Here is an 18,257-nt window from a genome sequence, read left to right as displayed (position 1 = left end):
TAAAGTGACAATAACGAAACGAGATTATTTATATTCAAATTCAGAGTCGCCACTTGGGATAATTTATGGTGTCCCAAGTCACCGGTTTATTTTAAATCCCAAATCGAGGAAAATGTGACTTCGTTTAAAGTCTACGAAACCGGAAAAACTAGGTAAGGAATTCTGTTAACCCGGGAGAAGGTGTTAGGCATTCTCGGGTTCCGTTGTTTTAGCACGGTCGCTTAACAATTTATACTTGGCTTAATTAAATTGTTTAATTAATCATTTTAGAACCTATGTTCATTTTCCTCCTACCGCTTTTAATTACTCGAATATTCGTGATTATGGAATTATCTTGAAAATGAGTCACGCGTACGTGTACTCATTTTGTTTGGTGCATCAAGAATAATGTCACGCGTACGTGTCCATAATTAATAATGCTTTATTAATATTAAGAAATTTTGGTTGAAGTTGTGTGAATGCATACTCCAATTTTATTTTTAAAATCGTAATCATGTCACGTGAACGTGTACACAACCACGATGATATATTAAACGTGCCTAAAGCAAACTACGAATATAACAAGTGATAAAACATTAAATGAGAGCAATAAAATATCCATGTTCTAAATTCTCGTTACTATGTTCAGAACTTCATGGCTTAATTCCATTTAATCACAATTACCCCAAAGACCCAATTGGTCAATGAATTTACTACCCCAATTGTCCCTAACATTGTAACACTATTCTAAAGTCAAAATTATTATCGCATCACTATATAACAATCGAAATTTTCTAGCATTAAAACCAACTAAGTAGCTTGTTAATAACCAACTAAAATGAACTGACAACGTGAAAATTATTTACTACTACATACTATTAAATAAGTTAAATCCTATTCAAAAACATAAGAGAGGGTAATTAAATAGGAACTTGAAATTAACTAAGGAGATAGAAATAATAAACGAAAAGAGGCAGTACAAAATGCAAGTAATTAATGATGGAAATATATTAAGACATACAATTAATAAGGATTACAAAACAAAAACATTAGAAAGGAAAGAGCTAACCAAACGTTCTGGATTCAAAATCATTTTACAGCAATAGAATACTGTCACGACCCAATTCCCCGAACCCAGTCGTGATGGTGTCTCTCGTGAAGACAAGGCCAGCTAGACCCAAACAGACCATCTCTTTTAAACAGTTAAATACCATAAGTAGTTCTAAAATATGATATAATAACCATAATTTGCGGAATTAACGATAACAACAGTAGAAACCATCCCGACACAGCCCAAACCGGGGTGTCACAAGTCATGAGCAACTAAGAAATTCGGATACAAGTCTACTGAATGCTAAATCCGATACAATAGTTCTAAAAACATGAAAATGATAAGATAAGGGAGGCACGGGGCTGCGAACGCCAACAGCTACCTCGTTTTCTCTGAATCACTGCATGGACTGGGAGAATCAGCACTCAGGAGCGGACTCTGCGATGCTTGAATCTACACACATGGTGCAGGGAGTAATGTGAGTACTCCGACTCAGTGAGTAATAATTATAAATAATGGCTGAAAGTATGAAAACACGTAAAGGCACAAAGCAATTCCATATCAAGCAGTAAATCAATGACGAAATCAAATGATATCCCTTTTTAAAACAAGTAAAACAGGTAATTTAACAGGTAAATAACAAGTAGAAATCCGCCCCTCGGGCACAGTATCAATCGCTCAGAACAGTATCAGCCCCTTGGGCTCACTCTTAGATTAGTATCAGCCCCTCAGGCTCAATAGCAATCATTTAGAACTGTATCAGCCCCTCGGGCTCACTCTCAGATCAGTATCAGCCCCTCGAGCTCACTCTCAGATCATAATGGGTACTCGCGCTCACTATGGGTGTGCAGATTCCGGAGGGGCCCCTTACGGCCCAAGCGCTATATCAAGCCATCTCGTGGCATCATCACTCGGCACTCGGCCTTACATCACTCAACATATCCTTATATATGGCCCTCGGCCTCACTCAGTCCGAAAATCATCACAAGCCCCTGGGGCATTAGTAAAACAGTAGTTCTCAACCCCAAGAATCATTTAGAAATATCATATAAGTTTTCAAATCTGAGTAAAAGTGGCTGAGTTTGTAAAACAGTAGACATCAACAGGACTGAGTTCAAATAATAAGTCAAAGTAGTGAGAAAATAGTGATAAAAATCCCTGAAGGGTTCAAATAATTGGCACAAAACCTAAATATGGCAATCTGCTCAAATCGTGATGATAACAAATAAATTTCAGTCAAATACGCGGTAAAATCATCAATCGGGACGGACCAAGTCACAATCCCCGGTAGTAAAAGACCCCACGCTCATCATCCAGCGCGTGTCTCACCTCAATATAGCACTACGATGTTACAACCCATATCCGCATGTGTTAGTTCATTCCATATATTAGTTAACATAAATCCAAGAAGGAATTATCTTTGAGATGATAAGAAGTCAATCCTATTGGTCTTAAGTGATACAAGAGTGTATAAGGGTGATTAACCAGTATTAGAAGTTAAACGAATCAAGGATGTTGTAACTCGTATTTTCAGGTAATCTAGCGGTGCTTAATACACTCAAGAGGTCATTTATTAAGGTATTTTAATCATATAATATCCGTATCATAAGTCTTGAAGTCAAACGAGTTATGAAACAAAAGTCGACAAAAGTTGTCGCAACTTAGGTTCATAATTTTACTTAAACATTAGGTCAAATGTTTCTAATCTTTTCTCATAATTTACAAGGAATTACGGGGTGATATACCAACCAAATTAAAGATCTATGAGTCTAGTTTCCAACTCATTAAACCGTTCATCAATACCATCTCGGAGTAGAGAGATATTCGCGTTTTCGCGAGACTGCGCCAAGCACCTCTCTATGGGGCCCACTAAGTCGGTTTAAGATATTTGGGCCTATATAGGATGACTCCAACCCGTTTTAAGTCATTTCTTTTCACTATTTTCAGACCTTAGAACCCTAGGAACATCCTCTCAAGGTTCTCTCAAGATTCAAGACCCAAAAAGGGGCAAACAACACAAATCAAGTGTCGGGAATTCCGTGGCGCTAGTAAGTCTCTTGTTCTTCTTGTTGTTGCTCATTTTTGTGTCGTTCCAGATCGTGTGGGAGGTTGTTTTAAAGGTTTTATGTTCTGTAAATACTCCCTCATGTTCTTAATATCAATCCTAGGTGATTTCAAGCCTTCTAAAGTGATTCTAGTGCCGAAAAACACTAATTGATCGCTAGTTTCGCTTTTTTGTTGTTGTGGCAGCATTGGAGGGATATTTCATGGAAATTTAAGGTCAAATTGGAGTTGTTATTTCTGTATAAAGGTAAGGAACCTCTTACTCTATATGTATTTAAGATTATCCAAGTTGCAGCTAAGCCATTGAAGCTAGAACTTGTGAAATATATATCGAAAGGCTTGGAAGTAATGTTATTGTTTTGTGGACTGTTTTGCGTTGTTGTTGGGCTGCGTATTTTACTACTATCTTGTGGAGTTTTGGAGGAGGAAGGGTGTGGAGAAACACCATATATATATGTAGGGTTATGGGCTGATAGTTATTCGTAACATTTCCAGGTTGTTTGACACGACTACGGTGGTCGTCGTATGTATGGAGTGATTAGGCTGTGTGTGGACTATTTTGGGAGGCTCAATATGTTTATTATTGATGTTGTTTGGGCTGTTTGGTGATTGTTTTGAATGGTGTGAGGTCATATATATAGGGGAGGTGCTGTCCGTTTCATCGTAAAATAGGTTGTGGTCGATACATAATAGTTATGACGCTTAAATGATAACGATAGTATCGTTTCTCTTATTGTAGACTAAGGAGTTTTGACAATTGCATAGCTTGAGATTGGGGCAGTATATACAAGGTATGTGAGGCTATCCCTTTCCTTCTTTTGCACGACTCCGATTGTACATAATGTAATGAACGATCTTCCAAGATACTCTACTCTTAGAAGCTAGCAGTACTTACATTGTTTTCCCTCTTATGGAACGATTGATGTTAATGTTGCTTCTCTTATTCTTATGTTATCAATGTTGTTGGTACTTCCTGATTCTTATAAGGTTCATAGTGAAGAGTTAGTCCTAATAACGTGTACAGAGGATACCGACCTTACGTCACTCCGAAAGGTTTAGAATGTGATTCCATGAGTCGAGCATGCATTATATATATGTATCTATTTTACTCTACCGAGCCACGCTATAGTTGGCCGGGTACGGCACCTATTGTGCAACCACTGATCAGTTGGGTTTTACCGAGCTCCACGTGGCCGGGTACGATTCTACCGAGCCTATTATGGCCGGGTACGATATGATGATGATGATGCCCACAGAGGCGAATGCTTTAAAGGTTTATGTATTTATACATATGTATCATGCATTTCATGTAAGTAGCCCTCAGAGGTACTAAGATGTTACAGGTTGTATATTCTCTATCCTTGCTTACATTACTGATCGCATTTATGGTTCCTTGCCTTACATACTCAGTACTTTATTCGTACTGACGTCCTTTTATTTATGGACGCTGCATGTCGTGCTGCAGGTCCTGATAGACAGGCAGGTGCAGCTCCCCCACCACAGTAGACTGTCCAGTTCAGCGGTGATTGGCGAGATCCCTTCTCCGGACTTGCCTTGGTCTTGGTATGCAATTTTTGTTATAGACATTATGGGTATGTCGGGGCCCTGTTCCGGCTATGTTGCAACACTTATGTTCTTTTAGAGGCTCATAGACAGGTGTCGTCTCATGTATAGTTTGGTATGCCTTGTCGGCTAGTTTTTGTTGTATAGTCTTTCATAGTAGCGAGGTAGCTCATATCTTATACGTAGTTTCTTGATTGTCTGGTCATCCCCTGCTATGTATGTTCATGCCGTCATATTTTATTGCTGGTTGTCCATGATCTAGGTCTACCATTTATATTGATCTCGTCAGCCTTAAAAGATAATAATGAAGGTTAGATGAAATGTACGTTGGTGCTCGGCAAGTGTGGTCGGGTGCTAGTCATGGCCCTTCAGTTTGGGTCGTGACATACGATGTGCAACCTGGGGTTTCAAACCCTCAGGATATCATTTATAACCATTACTCACCTCGAACCGGCTAATTCTCTAGCTCACGACGCCTTTGCCCCTCGAATTGGCCTCCACGTGCGTTTAATCTATCCAAAATCAGAACGAATACGTCACAATATGCTAAGGGAACAAAGCCCAAGCGAAAACATTCGAAAAATATCAAAAATCCCCAAATTAGCAAAATCCGAGCCCCGGGCCCACGTCTCGGAATCGGGTAAAATTTATATTTTCAGAATCCTCATACCCTCACGAGTCTAGCCATACCAAAACTATCCAATTCCGATACCATTTGGTCCTTCAAATCATCATTTTATATTTTTGAAATGTTTCACAATTTTCTTCCCAAATTCCATCCCAAATCATGAATTAAATGATGGATTCAATGATAGATTCATGTACTCTAGCCAAATCTGAGTTAGAATTACTTACCCCGATGAATTTCATGAACAACCTTCAAAAAATCGCCAAAATTTGAGCTCTCTAGGTCAAAATATTAAATAATATCCAAAACCTCGTATTTATAGAGTACCCCCTTAGATCTCAGCCTCCGCGGTCCGCACAGAACCACCACGGTCCGCGCAAATGCACCGCGGTCCGCACAAAGGCACCGCGGCCGCACTTCATTTTGTGCGGTCCGCACAGCATATACCGCGTTAGCACTTCCTTTTGTGCGGTCCGCGCGGGTGGGTTCCAAGGCCTGCAATCCTTCTGGACCTGCTACAGCTATGATTTTGGCCTAAAACATCCCGGAACCTACCCGGAACTCCTGGAATTCCAAACCAATTGCACCAACACATCCCATGACATCGTTCAAACTTGTTCAAAACCTCGGGATGCTCACAACAACATCAAATCACTAATTTAATAGGATATTCAAGCCTAAGAACTCCAAGAACTCTTAAATTATGCTTTCGATCAAAAAGTCTATCAAATCTCGTTCGAATGACCTAAAATTTTGCACACACATCCCAAATGACACAACAAAGCTACTGTCACTCTCGGAATTCCATTCCGATCCCTATATCAAAATCTCGTCTATCAACCGGAACCGCCAAAATATCAACTTCGCCAATTTAAGCCTAAATCTTCTCTACAACTCCAAAACCCATTCCGATCGTGCTCCTCCTGAAGCTAACCGAACCATCGGAACTCACTTCCGAGCCTTCTAACACATAAGTCAACATCCGGTTGATTTTTCCAACTTAGGCCTTCTTAAAAGAGACTAAGTGTCTCATTTCTTACCAAATCCTCTCCGAACTCGAACTAATCAACCCGATCACATAAAACATGGATAAGGAAGCGTAAAGAAGCTAAAATAGGGGAAAACGGAGCGGTAACTCATGAGACGACTGGCCGGGTCGTCACATCCTCCCCAACTTAAACAAATGTTCGTCCTCGAATGAGTCAAGAAACATACCTGAAGCCTCAAACAGGTGAGGATATCTGCTTCGCATCTCCCGCTCGGCCTCTCAGGTAGCCTTCTCCACGGGCCGACCTCTCCACTGCACTTTCACTGAAGCTATATTCTTTGACCTCAACTTCTGAACCTGACGACCCAAAATAGCTACTGGCTCCACATCATAGGTCAAATCATCATCCAACTGAACCGTGCTGAAGTCCAAAACATGAGACGGATCCCCAATATACTTCCAGAGCATAGAAATATGAAATACCAGATGTACACTCGACAAGCTGGGTGGCAAAGCAAGCTGATAAGCCACATCCCCAATCCTCCAAAGCACCTCAAAAGCTCAATGAACTGCGGACTCAACTTCCCTTTCTTCCCAAACCTCATAAAACCCTTCATAGGCGAAACCTTCAGCAAGACCTTCTCACCAACCATGTAGGACACATCTCGAACCTTCCGATCCGTATAACTCTTCTGATGCGACTGCGATGTACGAAGCCTCTCCTGAATCACCTTAACCTTCTCTAAGGCATCCTGAACCAAATATGTCCCCAATAGTCTAGCCTCACCGGGGTCGAACCAACCAACTGGAGATCTACACCGCCTCCCGTACAAAGCCTCATACAGAATCATCTGAATACTCGACTGGTAGCTGTTGTTGTAAGAAAACTCTGGAAGCGGTAGAAACTCATCCCATGAAACTCCAAAGTCAATAACACAAGCACACAACATGTCCTCCAATATCTGAATCGTACGCTCGGACTGTCCGTCCGTCTGAGGGTGAAATGTTATACTCAACTCCACCTAAGTACCCAACTCTCTCTGCACGGCTATCCAAAACTGCGAAGTAAACTAAGTACCTCTATTTGAGATGATGGAAACCGGAACACCGTGAAACCGAACAATCTCCCGGATATAAATCCCTACCAACCGCTCTGAAGAATAGGTAGTACGTACCGGAATGAAGTGTGCGGACTTGGTCAGCCGGTCTACAATCACCCAAATAGCATCAAACTTATTCAAAGTCCGTGGAAGTCCAACCAGAAAGTCCATAGTGATCCTCTCCCACTTCCACTCGGGAATAACCATCTGCTGAAGCAAGCCACTCAGTCTCTGATGCTCATATTTTACCTGCTGACAGTTGAGACACCGAGCTGCAAATCCCATAATATCTTTCTTCATTCTTCTCCACCAATAGTGCTGCCTCAAATCCTGGTACATCTTCGCGGCAACCGGATAGATAGAATACCGTGAGCTATGGGCCTCCTCCAGAATCAACTCTTTAAGCCCATCCCCATTGGACACACAAATACGGCCCTGCATCCTCAACATACCATCGTCACCGATGGTCACATCTCTGACATCATCATGCTGAACTCTATCCTTAAGGACAAGCAAATGCTGGATCATCATAGTGGCGCTCTCTGATGCGATCATATAAGGAAGACCAAGAAACCACACATGTCAACACCCGACTGGGCTCCGAAATATCCAATCTCACGAATCGATTGGCCAAGGCCTGAACATCAACTGCAAGAGGTCTCTCCCCAACTAGGATGTATGCCAAACTCCCCATACTCGCTGCCTTTCGACTCAAAGCATCGGCCACCACATTGGCCTTTCCCGGATGGTACAATATAGTGATATCATAATCCTTAAGAAACTCTAACCATCTCCGCTGCCTCAAATTAAGATCTTTCTGCTTGAACAAATGTTGAAGACTGCGATGATCAGTGAATACCTCACAAGATACGCCATACAGGTAATGCCTCCAAATCTTCAATGCATGAACTATGGAGGCCAACTCCAAATCATGAACAGGGTAGTTCTTCTCATAGGGCTTCAATTGACGAGAAACATAAGCAATAACTCTACCCTCCTGCATCAATACACAACCAATCCCAACTCTCGAAGCATCATAGTATACGGTATATGAACCTGAAGCTGATGGAAAAACCAATACTGGAGCTATGGTAAAAGTTGTCTTGAGCCTCCGAAAACTCTCCTCATACTCGTCCGACCATACAAATGGAGCACCCTTATGAGTCAACTTGGTCAAGGGCAATGCAATAGATGAGAATCCCTGAACAAACCGGCGACAATAGTCTGCCAACCCAAGAAAGCTACAAATCTCCGTGGCTGAGGACGGTCTAGGCCAACTCTGAACCGCCTATATCTTCTTTGGATCAACCTGAATACCCTCACTAGACACCACGTGTCCCATGAAAGTCACTGAACTGAGCCAAAACTCACACTTGGAGAATTTTGCATAAAACTTCTCCTATCTCAATCTCTGCAACACAACTCTCAAATGCTCTGCGTGCTCCTCTTGACTACGCGAGTACACCAGAATATCATTAATGAATACAATAACGAACGAATCCAGATAAGGCCAGAACACGCTGTTCATCAAATGTATGAATGTTGCTGGGGCATTGGTTAGTCCGAAAGACATCACAAGGAACTCATAATGACCATATCTGGTCCTGAAGACAGTCTTAAGAATATCTGAATCCCTAATCTTCAACTGGTGATAACCGGAATGGAGATCAATCTTGGAGAACACTCTCGCTCCCTGAAGCTGATCAAACAAATCATCAATGCAAGGCAAAGGATACTTGTTCTTAATTTTTACTTTGTTCAATTGCCTATAATCAATGCACATTCTCATCGTGCCATCCTTCTTCTTCACAAATAAAACTGGTGCACCACAAGGTGACACACTAAGCCGAATGAACCCCTTATCTAGGAGTTCTTGAAGTAGTTCTTTCAATTCATTCAACTCTGCTGGGGCCATACGATATGGCAGAATAGAAATAGGTTGAGTGCCTAGCACTAGGTCAATACCAAAATCAATATCCCTGTTCGGTGGCATGCCCGACAAGTCTGTAGGAAACACATCGGGAAAATCCCTCACAACTGGGACAGAAGCGATACTAGGAGTCTCAGCTCCAACATCCCTCACAAACGCTAGATATGAAAGACAACCCTTGCCAACTATATGTTGGGCCTTCAAGAAAGATATCACTCTACTAGGAACATAATCGGTCACACCACGCCACTCGATTTGCGGTACACTCGGCATAGCCAAAGAGACTGTCTTAGCATGACAATCTAGAATAGCACGACACGGAGATAGCCAATCCATGCCCAAAATGACATCAAAATCCACCATGCTCAATAGCAATAGATCTACTTGGGTCTCTAGACCCCCAATAGTCACCATACATGACCGGTACACACGGTCTAAAACAACAGTATCGCCCACCGGGGTAGATACATGAACAGGTAAAGCAAGAAACTCACTGGGCATACCCAAATAACGAGCAAAGTATGATGACACATAAGAAAAGGTGGAATCGGGATCAAATAATACAGAGGCATCTCTGTGGCAGACTGAAACAATACCTGTAATGATAGCATCTAAAGCAATAGCATCTGGTCTGCCTGGGATGGCATAAAAACGGGCCTAATCCCCCTGATCGACCTCCCCCTCTGGGGCGACCCTGGCTGCCTGACCTCCACCCCTAGCTGGCTGGATGGGTGGTGAGGTAACTGGAGAAGAAGTCGAGGGTTGACCCCTCTGTTGAGATGAACTAGCAATACGACGAGGACACTGCCTCCAAACATGTCCAAACTCTCCACACTCAAAACAACTCCCAGGTGATGGAGAAGGGGACTGAAGGGAACCACTCGCACCGGAGTGACCAGCTGATGCGCTCGGCATAGAAGAACCCTGAGCTGACGGGGCATGAGATGAACTCTAGGCTGGAAGGGCACTAAGTGATGACTGGCCCTACTGAGTACCGTGATAACCATGACCCAAAGATTCCCCACGATAACCTGGGCGGGCTGACTGAGCAGGCCTGAAAGAACGACCTCTACCATGCTGGAACTGGCCCCTCGAAGGAGCACCACTGTAGCTGCCAGATCCTCGAGGTCTCTTGTCCTCCCTTTCCTCCCAATCCTGACGGCGAACTGTCTCAATCTCGCGAGGAATGTCAACCACCTCCTCGAACGTAGCACCCAACACTCTCTCTAGTCATCAGAATACGGAGATGGTAGTTAAGGCCATTAACAAATCTTCCTCTCATGATCTGTCGGAACCATCCAGACAGCATGACAAGCCAACTCAGAAAACCTTGACTCATACTGTGACATAGTCATATCCCCCTATCGCAACCACTCAAACTGCCTACGCAGCTCTTCTCTGTGAGACCGCAGTACATACTTCTCCAAAAAGAGAGTGGAGAACTCATGCCAAGTAAGGGGAGCTGCTCCAACCGGCCTACGCCTCTCACACGCCTCCCACCATGTGAAGGCAGCCCCAGTAAACTGAAAGGTGGTAAATGCCACACCACTAGTCTCAAGAATCCCTGTTGTACGGAGCATCCGCTGACACTTATCAAGAAAACCTTGGGCATCCTCGCCCTCAACACCACTGAATGACGGAGGCTGGAGTCTACCAAACCTCTCAAGACGATGCTGCTCATCATCCGGCATAACTGGCACAACAAACTCCTGAGTTGGTGCAACCGACTGAGCTGGAGGTGCCCCTGGTGTCTATAGTCCCTGCACTACCTGCTCAGGTGTGCGAGCAGCGGGGGTCTGATTGCCTCCCCCAGCCTGTGAAGTAGTTGCTGCTGTAGTGGATGAAACTGCCTGAGCCAGGCCAGTGCAAACTGATAAGATTTGTGCCTAAGACCTGGAATCACGATGGGCACAACTGGTGCCTGAACTAGAGCTGCTGGAGCACCCATAGCTGGAGCCTGATCCGGAGCTAGGGTAGTTGGTGGATCTACAAGTGCTGCCCTTGTTGCTCTACCTCTGCCACGACCACGAACACGTCCACGGCCTCTGGTGGCCTTATTGGGTGGCACTGGTCATCGTCCACCTCGTCCGGTAGCTCGCGTCCTCACCATCTGTGAGAGAATGGAATAACAAAAGTTTAGTATTCGGACCAACAAGTTTGCACGACAAGAGTTTCAAGAATATGAAGTTTTTCCTAAAAAGGTTTTGCAGCCTCTCGTGGATAAATACAGACGTCTCCGTACCGATCCGTGAGACTCTACTAAACCCGTTCATGACTCGTGAGACCTATGTAACCTAGGCTCTGATATCAACTTGTCATGACCCAATTCCCTGAACTCGGTCGTGATGGCGCCTCTCGTGAAGACAAGGCCAACCAGACCCAAACAGACTACCTCTTTTAAATAGTTAAATACCATAAGTAGTTCTAAAACATGATATAATAACCATAATTTGCAGAATTAACGATAACAACAGTAGAAACCATCCTGACACAGTCCAAACCGAGGTGTCACAAGTCATGAGCAACTAAGAAATCCGGATACAAGTCTACTGAACACTAAATCTGATACAATAGTTCTAAAACATGAAAATGATAAGATAAGGGAGGCACGGGGCTGCGAACGCCAACAGCTACTGTTGTCTCCGAATCAATGCCTGGACTGGGAGAATCAGCACTCAGGAGCGGACTCTGCGATGCCTGAATCTGCACACATGGTGCAGGGAGTAATATGAGTACTCCGACTCAGTGAGTAATAATTATAAATAATGGCTGAAAGTATGAAAACACGTAAAGGCACAAAGCAATTCCATATCAAGCAGTAAAATCATTTAGAGCAGTAAATCAGTGACTAAATCAAATGATATCCCTTTTTAAAACAAGTAAAACAAGTAATTTAACAGGCAAATAACAAGTAGAAATCTGCCCATCGGGCACAGTATTAATCGCTCAGAATAGTATCAGCCCCTCGGGCCCACTCTCAGATCAGTATCAGCCCCTCGAGCTCAGTATCAATCACTCAGAATAGTATCATCCCCTCAGGCTCAGTATTAATCACTCATAACAGTATCAGCCCCTCGAGCTCACTCTCAGATCATAATGGGTACCCGCGTTCACTGTGGGCGTGCAGACTCCGGAGGGGCCCCTTACGGCCCAAACACTATATCAAGCCACCTCGTGGCATCATCACTCGACACTCGGCCTCACATCACTCAACATATCCTCATATATGGCCCTCGGCCTCATTCAGTCCGAAAATCATCACAAGTCTACCGGGCATTAGTAAAACAGTAGTTCTGAGCCCCAAGCATCATTTAGAAATATCGTATAAGTTTTTAAATCTGAGTAAAAGTGGCTAAGTTTGTAAAACAGTAGACATCAACAGGACTGAGTTCAAATAATAAGTCAAAGCAGTGAGGAAATAGTGATAAAAATCCCCGAAGGGTTCAAATAGTTGGCACGAAACCCAAATATGGCAATCAGCTCAAATCGTGATGATAACAAATAAATTTCAGTCAAATACGCTGTAAAATCATCAATCGGGACGGACCAAGTCACAATCCCTAGTAGTAAAAAACTCCACGCTCATCATCCAACGTGTCTCACCTCAATATAGCACTACGATGTGCAATCCGGGGTTTCAAACCCTCAAGACATCATTTACAACCATTACTCACCTCGAACCGACTAATTCTCTTGCTCGCGATGCCTTTGCCCATTGAATTAGCCTCCACGCGTGTCGAATCTATCCAAAATCAGAACGAATACGTCACAATATGCTAAGGGAACAAAGCCCAAGCGAAAACATTCGAAAAATATCAAAAATCCCCAAATTAGCAAAACCCGAGCCCCGGGCCCATATCTCATAATCGGGTAAAATTTATATTTTAAGAGTCCTCATACCATCACGAGTCTAACCATACCAAAATTATCCAATTCCGATACCATTTGGTCCTTCAAATTATTATTTTATATTTTTGAAAGGTTTCACAATTTTCTTCCCAAATTCCATCCCAAATCATGAATTAAATGATTAATTCAATGATAGATTCATATACTCTAGCCAATCTGAGTTAGAATCACTTACCTCGATGAATTTCTTGAAAAACCTTCGAAAAATTGCCAAAATTCGAGCTCTCTAGGTCAAAATATTAAATAAAACTCAAAACCTCGTATTTATAGAGTACCCCCTCAGATCTTAGCCTCCGCGGTCCGCACAAAACCACCGCAGCCCGCACAAAACTACCACGGCCCGCACAAAACTACCGCGGCCCGCACAAAACCACCGCAGCCGCACTTCATTTTGTGTGGTCTGCACAGCACATACCGCGACGCACTTCCTTTTGTGCGGTCCGCGCGGGTGGGTTCCGAGGCCTGCAACCCTTCTGGACCTGCTACAACTATGATTTTGGCCTAAAACATCCCGGAACTCCTGGAATTCAAAACCAATTGCACCAACACATCTCATCATATCGTTCAAACTTGTTCAAAACCTCGGGACGCTCACAACAACATCAAATCACTAATTTAACAGGGGATTCAAGCCTAAGAACTCCAAGAACTCTTAAATTATGCTTTCGATCAAAACGTCTATCAAATCTCGTCCGAATGACCTAAAATTTTGCACACACATCCCAAATGACACAACGAAGCTAATGTCACTCTCGGAATTCCATTCCAATCCCTATATCAAAATCTCGCCTATCAACCGGAACCGCCAAAATATCAACTTCGCCAATTTAAGCCTAAATCTTCTCTACAACTCCAAAACCCATTCTGATCACGCTCCTAAGTCACAAATCGCCTCCCGAAGCTAACCGAACCATCGGAACTCACTTCCGAGCCTTCTAACACATAAGTCAACATCTAGTTGATTTTTCAACTTAAGCCTTCTTAAAAGAGACCAAGTGTCTCATTTCATACCAAATCCTCTCCGAACTCGAACTAATCAACCCGATCACATAAAACACGAATAAGGAAGCATAAAAAAGCTAAAATAGGGGAAAACAGAGCGGTAACTCATGAGACGACTGGTCGGGTTGTCACAAACACTAAGCATTTAAGATCAGATAAAGTAATGACATCCAAAGCTAGTCTGACAGCAAATCGAGCAAAGCGAATAGTAATAACTCTTAATAATTCCACTGCCTCAAAAGATACTAGAGAACAATGACAATACATATGAAATCATATCAAGAGCTGGTGAACGTGGACGCTACATTAAAATAAGGCCAAAATAACAAATTAAAAGATACTAATAAGCTGCTTCTCATGTTTTCCATCATAATAACAAAACAAAATACCACACCAAAGGATCATACTAACAAAATAATAGGTGTAGTTAAGAGAGAGAGTGGACCTTTAAGCCAAGCATTTTTCCATAACTTGAATGAGATTTACAGTTGATTAAAATCGACACAACTTGCACGGCGAACAATAAAGAGCTTGAACGCCTCGGACCGGAAACTCGAACGACCTCAGCTAAACCTCAACCGCTGGAGTTATTTTGAATTTGCTTTTCATGGTGTTTTTCAGCTGGGTTCCTGCCGTCAAAAATGGAGTGGAAGATGGTCGTTTTGAGTTGTTTTTGCCGGAGTTGGGGGCTGTTTAAGCTGCATTTTTTAGGTATTTAGGGGTAAAGTGAAGGTGTTTTCATGGCTGAAATTGTTGTCTATTTAGTTGTGTTTCATGGTGTTTGAAAACTGAAAGCTGGAGGAAAATGAATGAGGTGTTTATCGCTGATTGTGGGTTGTTTTTTAGCAGATTTTCTATGGTTAAAGGTGGGAGTTTTAGCTCTCTTTTGTCAAGAGCAAGTGACGATGAAGTATTTCAAGAATTCTATGGGAGTTGTGGCTGCTTTCTCCTTTCTTTGTTCAGAGATGATGCTCTCCCTTTTCCCTGTTAATTGGGGATTGTCAAGTGCTGGGGAGTTGGATGACTATAAAATATTCATATATTATATACTTAAAAATAAATTATTTTAAATAATATATATATATATATATATATAATATGTCAATTATATATATAATATGTCAATTATCTGTATTTTCTAATAGTATTTTACAGGAAATAAAAATATCATGATAAAGAAAATAAAGGAATAAAAGAAAAGCACGAGACATCATGGCAAAAGAACCACGAGGCATTATGGCAATAGAAGCACGATGCATTATGGCAATAGAAACACGACGCATCATGGCAAAAGAACCACGAGGCATCGTGGAAACTTATGAGATTTGATTTCTATAAATAGGATGTTTGTGTTGAAAGGAAGAAGATCATACGTGCCTAATTAGCAACTTTTCTCTAGCTTTGGTCTTTACTCCTCTCTTTATCTATTTCATTTTATCTTGTAGTCTTTGAATTTTCTAAGAGTGTTGATAGTATTTTAAGAATTTCTTTCATTGTGAGATTTAAATACTCCATAATGGAGTAATCTCTTTTGTTGGGATAGTTGATGAAGCTCGATAGCGTTATAATATTAATCTCAATTTTACTACATGCTTGACCTGAAACTTTCTAATTATATTTCTATATTGTGCTGGAATATTATTTTTAATTAATTATTATCACTTCTATCTATTTATTCTCCAAAGTTAGTTGTATGTCAATTTTGTAATTCTCACGAAGCAAAATTAATATACGATAAAAAAATTAATATACGATAACTATTGGGTAAAATAAAAGAGTGAGAGTAATTCTTTTTAAGCTATCATTCCAAGTCTGTAATCTTGCTTACTTCCAATCTAATTCTCACGGAGGAGTTGTAGTTGGCAAGATTATTGATTTTTTAGTAAAAAGTAATCGCAAGAGGTTTTTGCTATCTTTTAGCACAATTTAGGCAAGAAAATTATTTCGGTTTAATCATCACAAGTAATATATCAATTGATTTACATAACCTCGCGAAGTGTTGTTAATTGATTATTTCGTAGTGAGCAAAATATAATTGTATTAGCAATAAATAGTTATTCCTAAGAAAAATATATATAGAATCTAAGATTTTATTATTATCACGCTATCGAGTGAATTCAATGATTCCCAACTCTTTTTAAATATAAATCTTCCGAAAGTTATTTAGTTTCAACTTAAGCAATTTAAAGTTTCAACAAACAAAACTTCATCAATTTGATTCTCTCAAATAGTAGTAAGAACATTATAAGTTTGTAGCTAGATTCTCCAATCTCTGTAGGACGATATCATAAACTATACTAGAATTTGATAGAGTACGAGTAGCAAAATCTTATACGCATTGGCCTCGTCAATTTTTTGGCACCATTGTCGGGGATTGGCACAAGTCTACTTCGGACTAAATATTCTGTTACTAATTTGGGAACTTACTATTAGTATTATTATCTTTGCTATCAATATTTACTAAATATTACTACTATTACAAGTACTAACATCTTATACAAGTGTTATTATCATTTATCCTTCTTATCATCATTATAGCATAGCACTCACTATTATTAATACTAGTACTACTTGTAACTATATTCTATATTAGTATTATATTATTATTCTCCATTGTTAGTTACTGTTACTACTAACTGATTTCGTTTACCATTTTTTTTCATAACATCTATTGCTAATTAGTACTAATGTAATTACTATTATCATATACTACTACTACTATAAACTATTATTATTATTATTATTATTATTATTATTATTATTATTATTATTATTATTATTATTATTATTATTATTATTATTATTATTATTAATAATAATAATAATAATAACAACAACAACAACAACAACATTATCATACTACTATTTTTATTTGATCGCTTATTATTTTTGTCATCTTTGTAATCTTTGTTGTCCTTGTTATTCATCACTTTCTTTTAATTATTTTCTTCTAAGTACTACTACTACCACCACTTTAGGAGTTAAGTTCAGTTTGTTATTTTAGAATTTTGAGTAGTTTATGACCTGCTATTCTATAAAAGAGTTGGTCAATTACGATCCTGAAATTGAAAGATCTCTTCGACTGCGCAGGAAAGGACAAGCATTATCTTCCCAAAGCATAGCTTGTGAAGGTATGGAGAATCAGGAAGTAGAAAATATCAATCCACGCGAAGTACCACCACCAGTACAAATAGAGGATCAATTTGATAAAGTGGCGCCAAGGCCAGCAAATAGAATCCTAAGGGATTATGCTAGACCTGACCGCTTCAACTATGAATCTAGTGTCAGAAAACCTCCAGTGGCAGCCAACAACTTTGAAATCAGGACTGGCCTGATTCAAACAACTCAACAGTCTTGCATCTTCACTGGAGACACAAGTAGATCCACACAGTCATTTAATTGACTTTTTGGAACTTGTTGAAACAGCTAAGTATAATGAAGTACCTCATGAAGCTATCAAGTTAAGGCTATTTCCTTTCTCTTTAAAAGGAGATGCCAAGACTTGGTTGCGAAGTTTGACACAAGGTTGCATTACCACATGGGATCAAATGACTCAGAAATTTTTAAACAAATATTTTTCCCCTACTAAAACTACAAAGTTAAGACAAGACATATCTAATTTCTTGCAGACTGACACAGAGTCAGTTTATCAAGCTTGGGAAAGGTTAAAAGCAATGTTAAGAAAATGTCCACACCACGATATTCTTGAACATATGCAATTGTATATTTTTATCACGGGCTAAAACCCTCTTCTAGAAATGTGATAGATGCAGCTGCAGGACGTTTAGTAATGGGAAAAACAACAGAGGAAGCATTGCAATTGTTGAATGAAATTTCTGAGAATGCCATCCAATGGCCATTTGAGCGTATAATTATCAAAAAGGCTGCTACAGTAAATCAGGTTGATGCTTTAAATACACTAACACAACAAATTGTTTCTTTGGCACAAAAGTTTGAAACTTTTCAGGTGAATACACAACAACCAATCCAATCTGAGGCTTGTGACATGTGTGGAGGAAATTATCAGAACCATGAATGTCAAG

At 40.7% G+C, this 18,257-nt stretch overlaps 1 long non-coding RNA gene and 1 other non-coding gene across 2 annotated transcripts; both read right to left on the bottom strand.

Moving 5' to 3' along the window:
* Positions 1-1,196: 1,196 nt before the first annotated feature.
* LOC142164690 (uncharacterized) lies at positions 1,197-15,201 on the bottom strand. Its single transcript, XR_012695572.1, has 4 exons — positions 14,660-15,201; positions 12,978-13,045; positions 9,900-12,006; positions 1,197-1,483 (listed from the first exon to the last, which is right to left on the bottom strand). It is a non-coding gene; the product is annotated as an uncharacterized LOC142164690 (long non-coding RNA).
* A 2,609-nt stretch (positions 15,202-17,810) lies between these two features.
* Positions 17,811-17,917, bottom strand: LOC142165697 (small nucleolar RNA R71). Its single transcript, XR_012696345.1, has one exon. It is a non-coding gene; the product is annotated as a small nucleolar RNA R71 (small nucleolar RNA).
* Between the last annotated feature and the right edge of the window lie 340 nt (positions 17,918-18,257).

Source organism: Nicotiana tabacum, chromosome 10 (assembly GCF_000715075.1).
Source record: "Nicotiana tabacum cultivar K326 chromosome 10, ASM71507v2, whole genome shotgun sequence".
In the NCBI taxonomy this organism is placed as follows: domain Eukaryota; kingdom Viridiplantae; phylum Streptophyta; class Magnoliopsida; order Solanales; family Solanaceae; genus Nicotiana; species Nicotiana tabacum.
The sequence above is the reverse complement of the archived record's forward strand: the minus strand, read 5'-3'. Positions and strand labels throughout refer to the sequence as shown.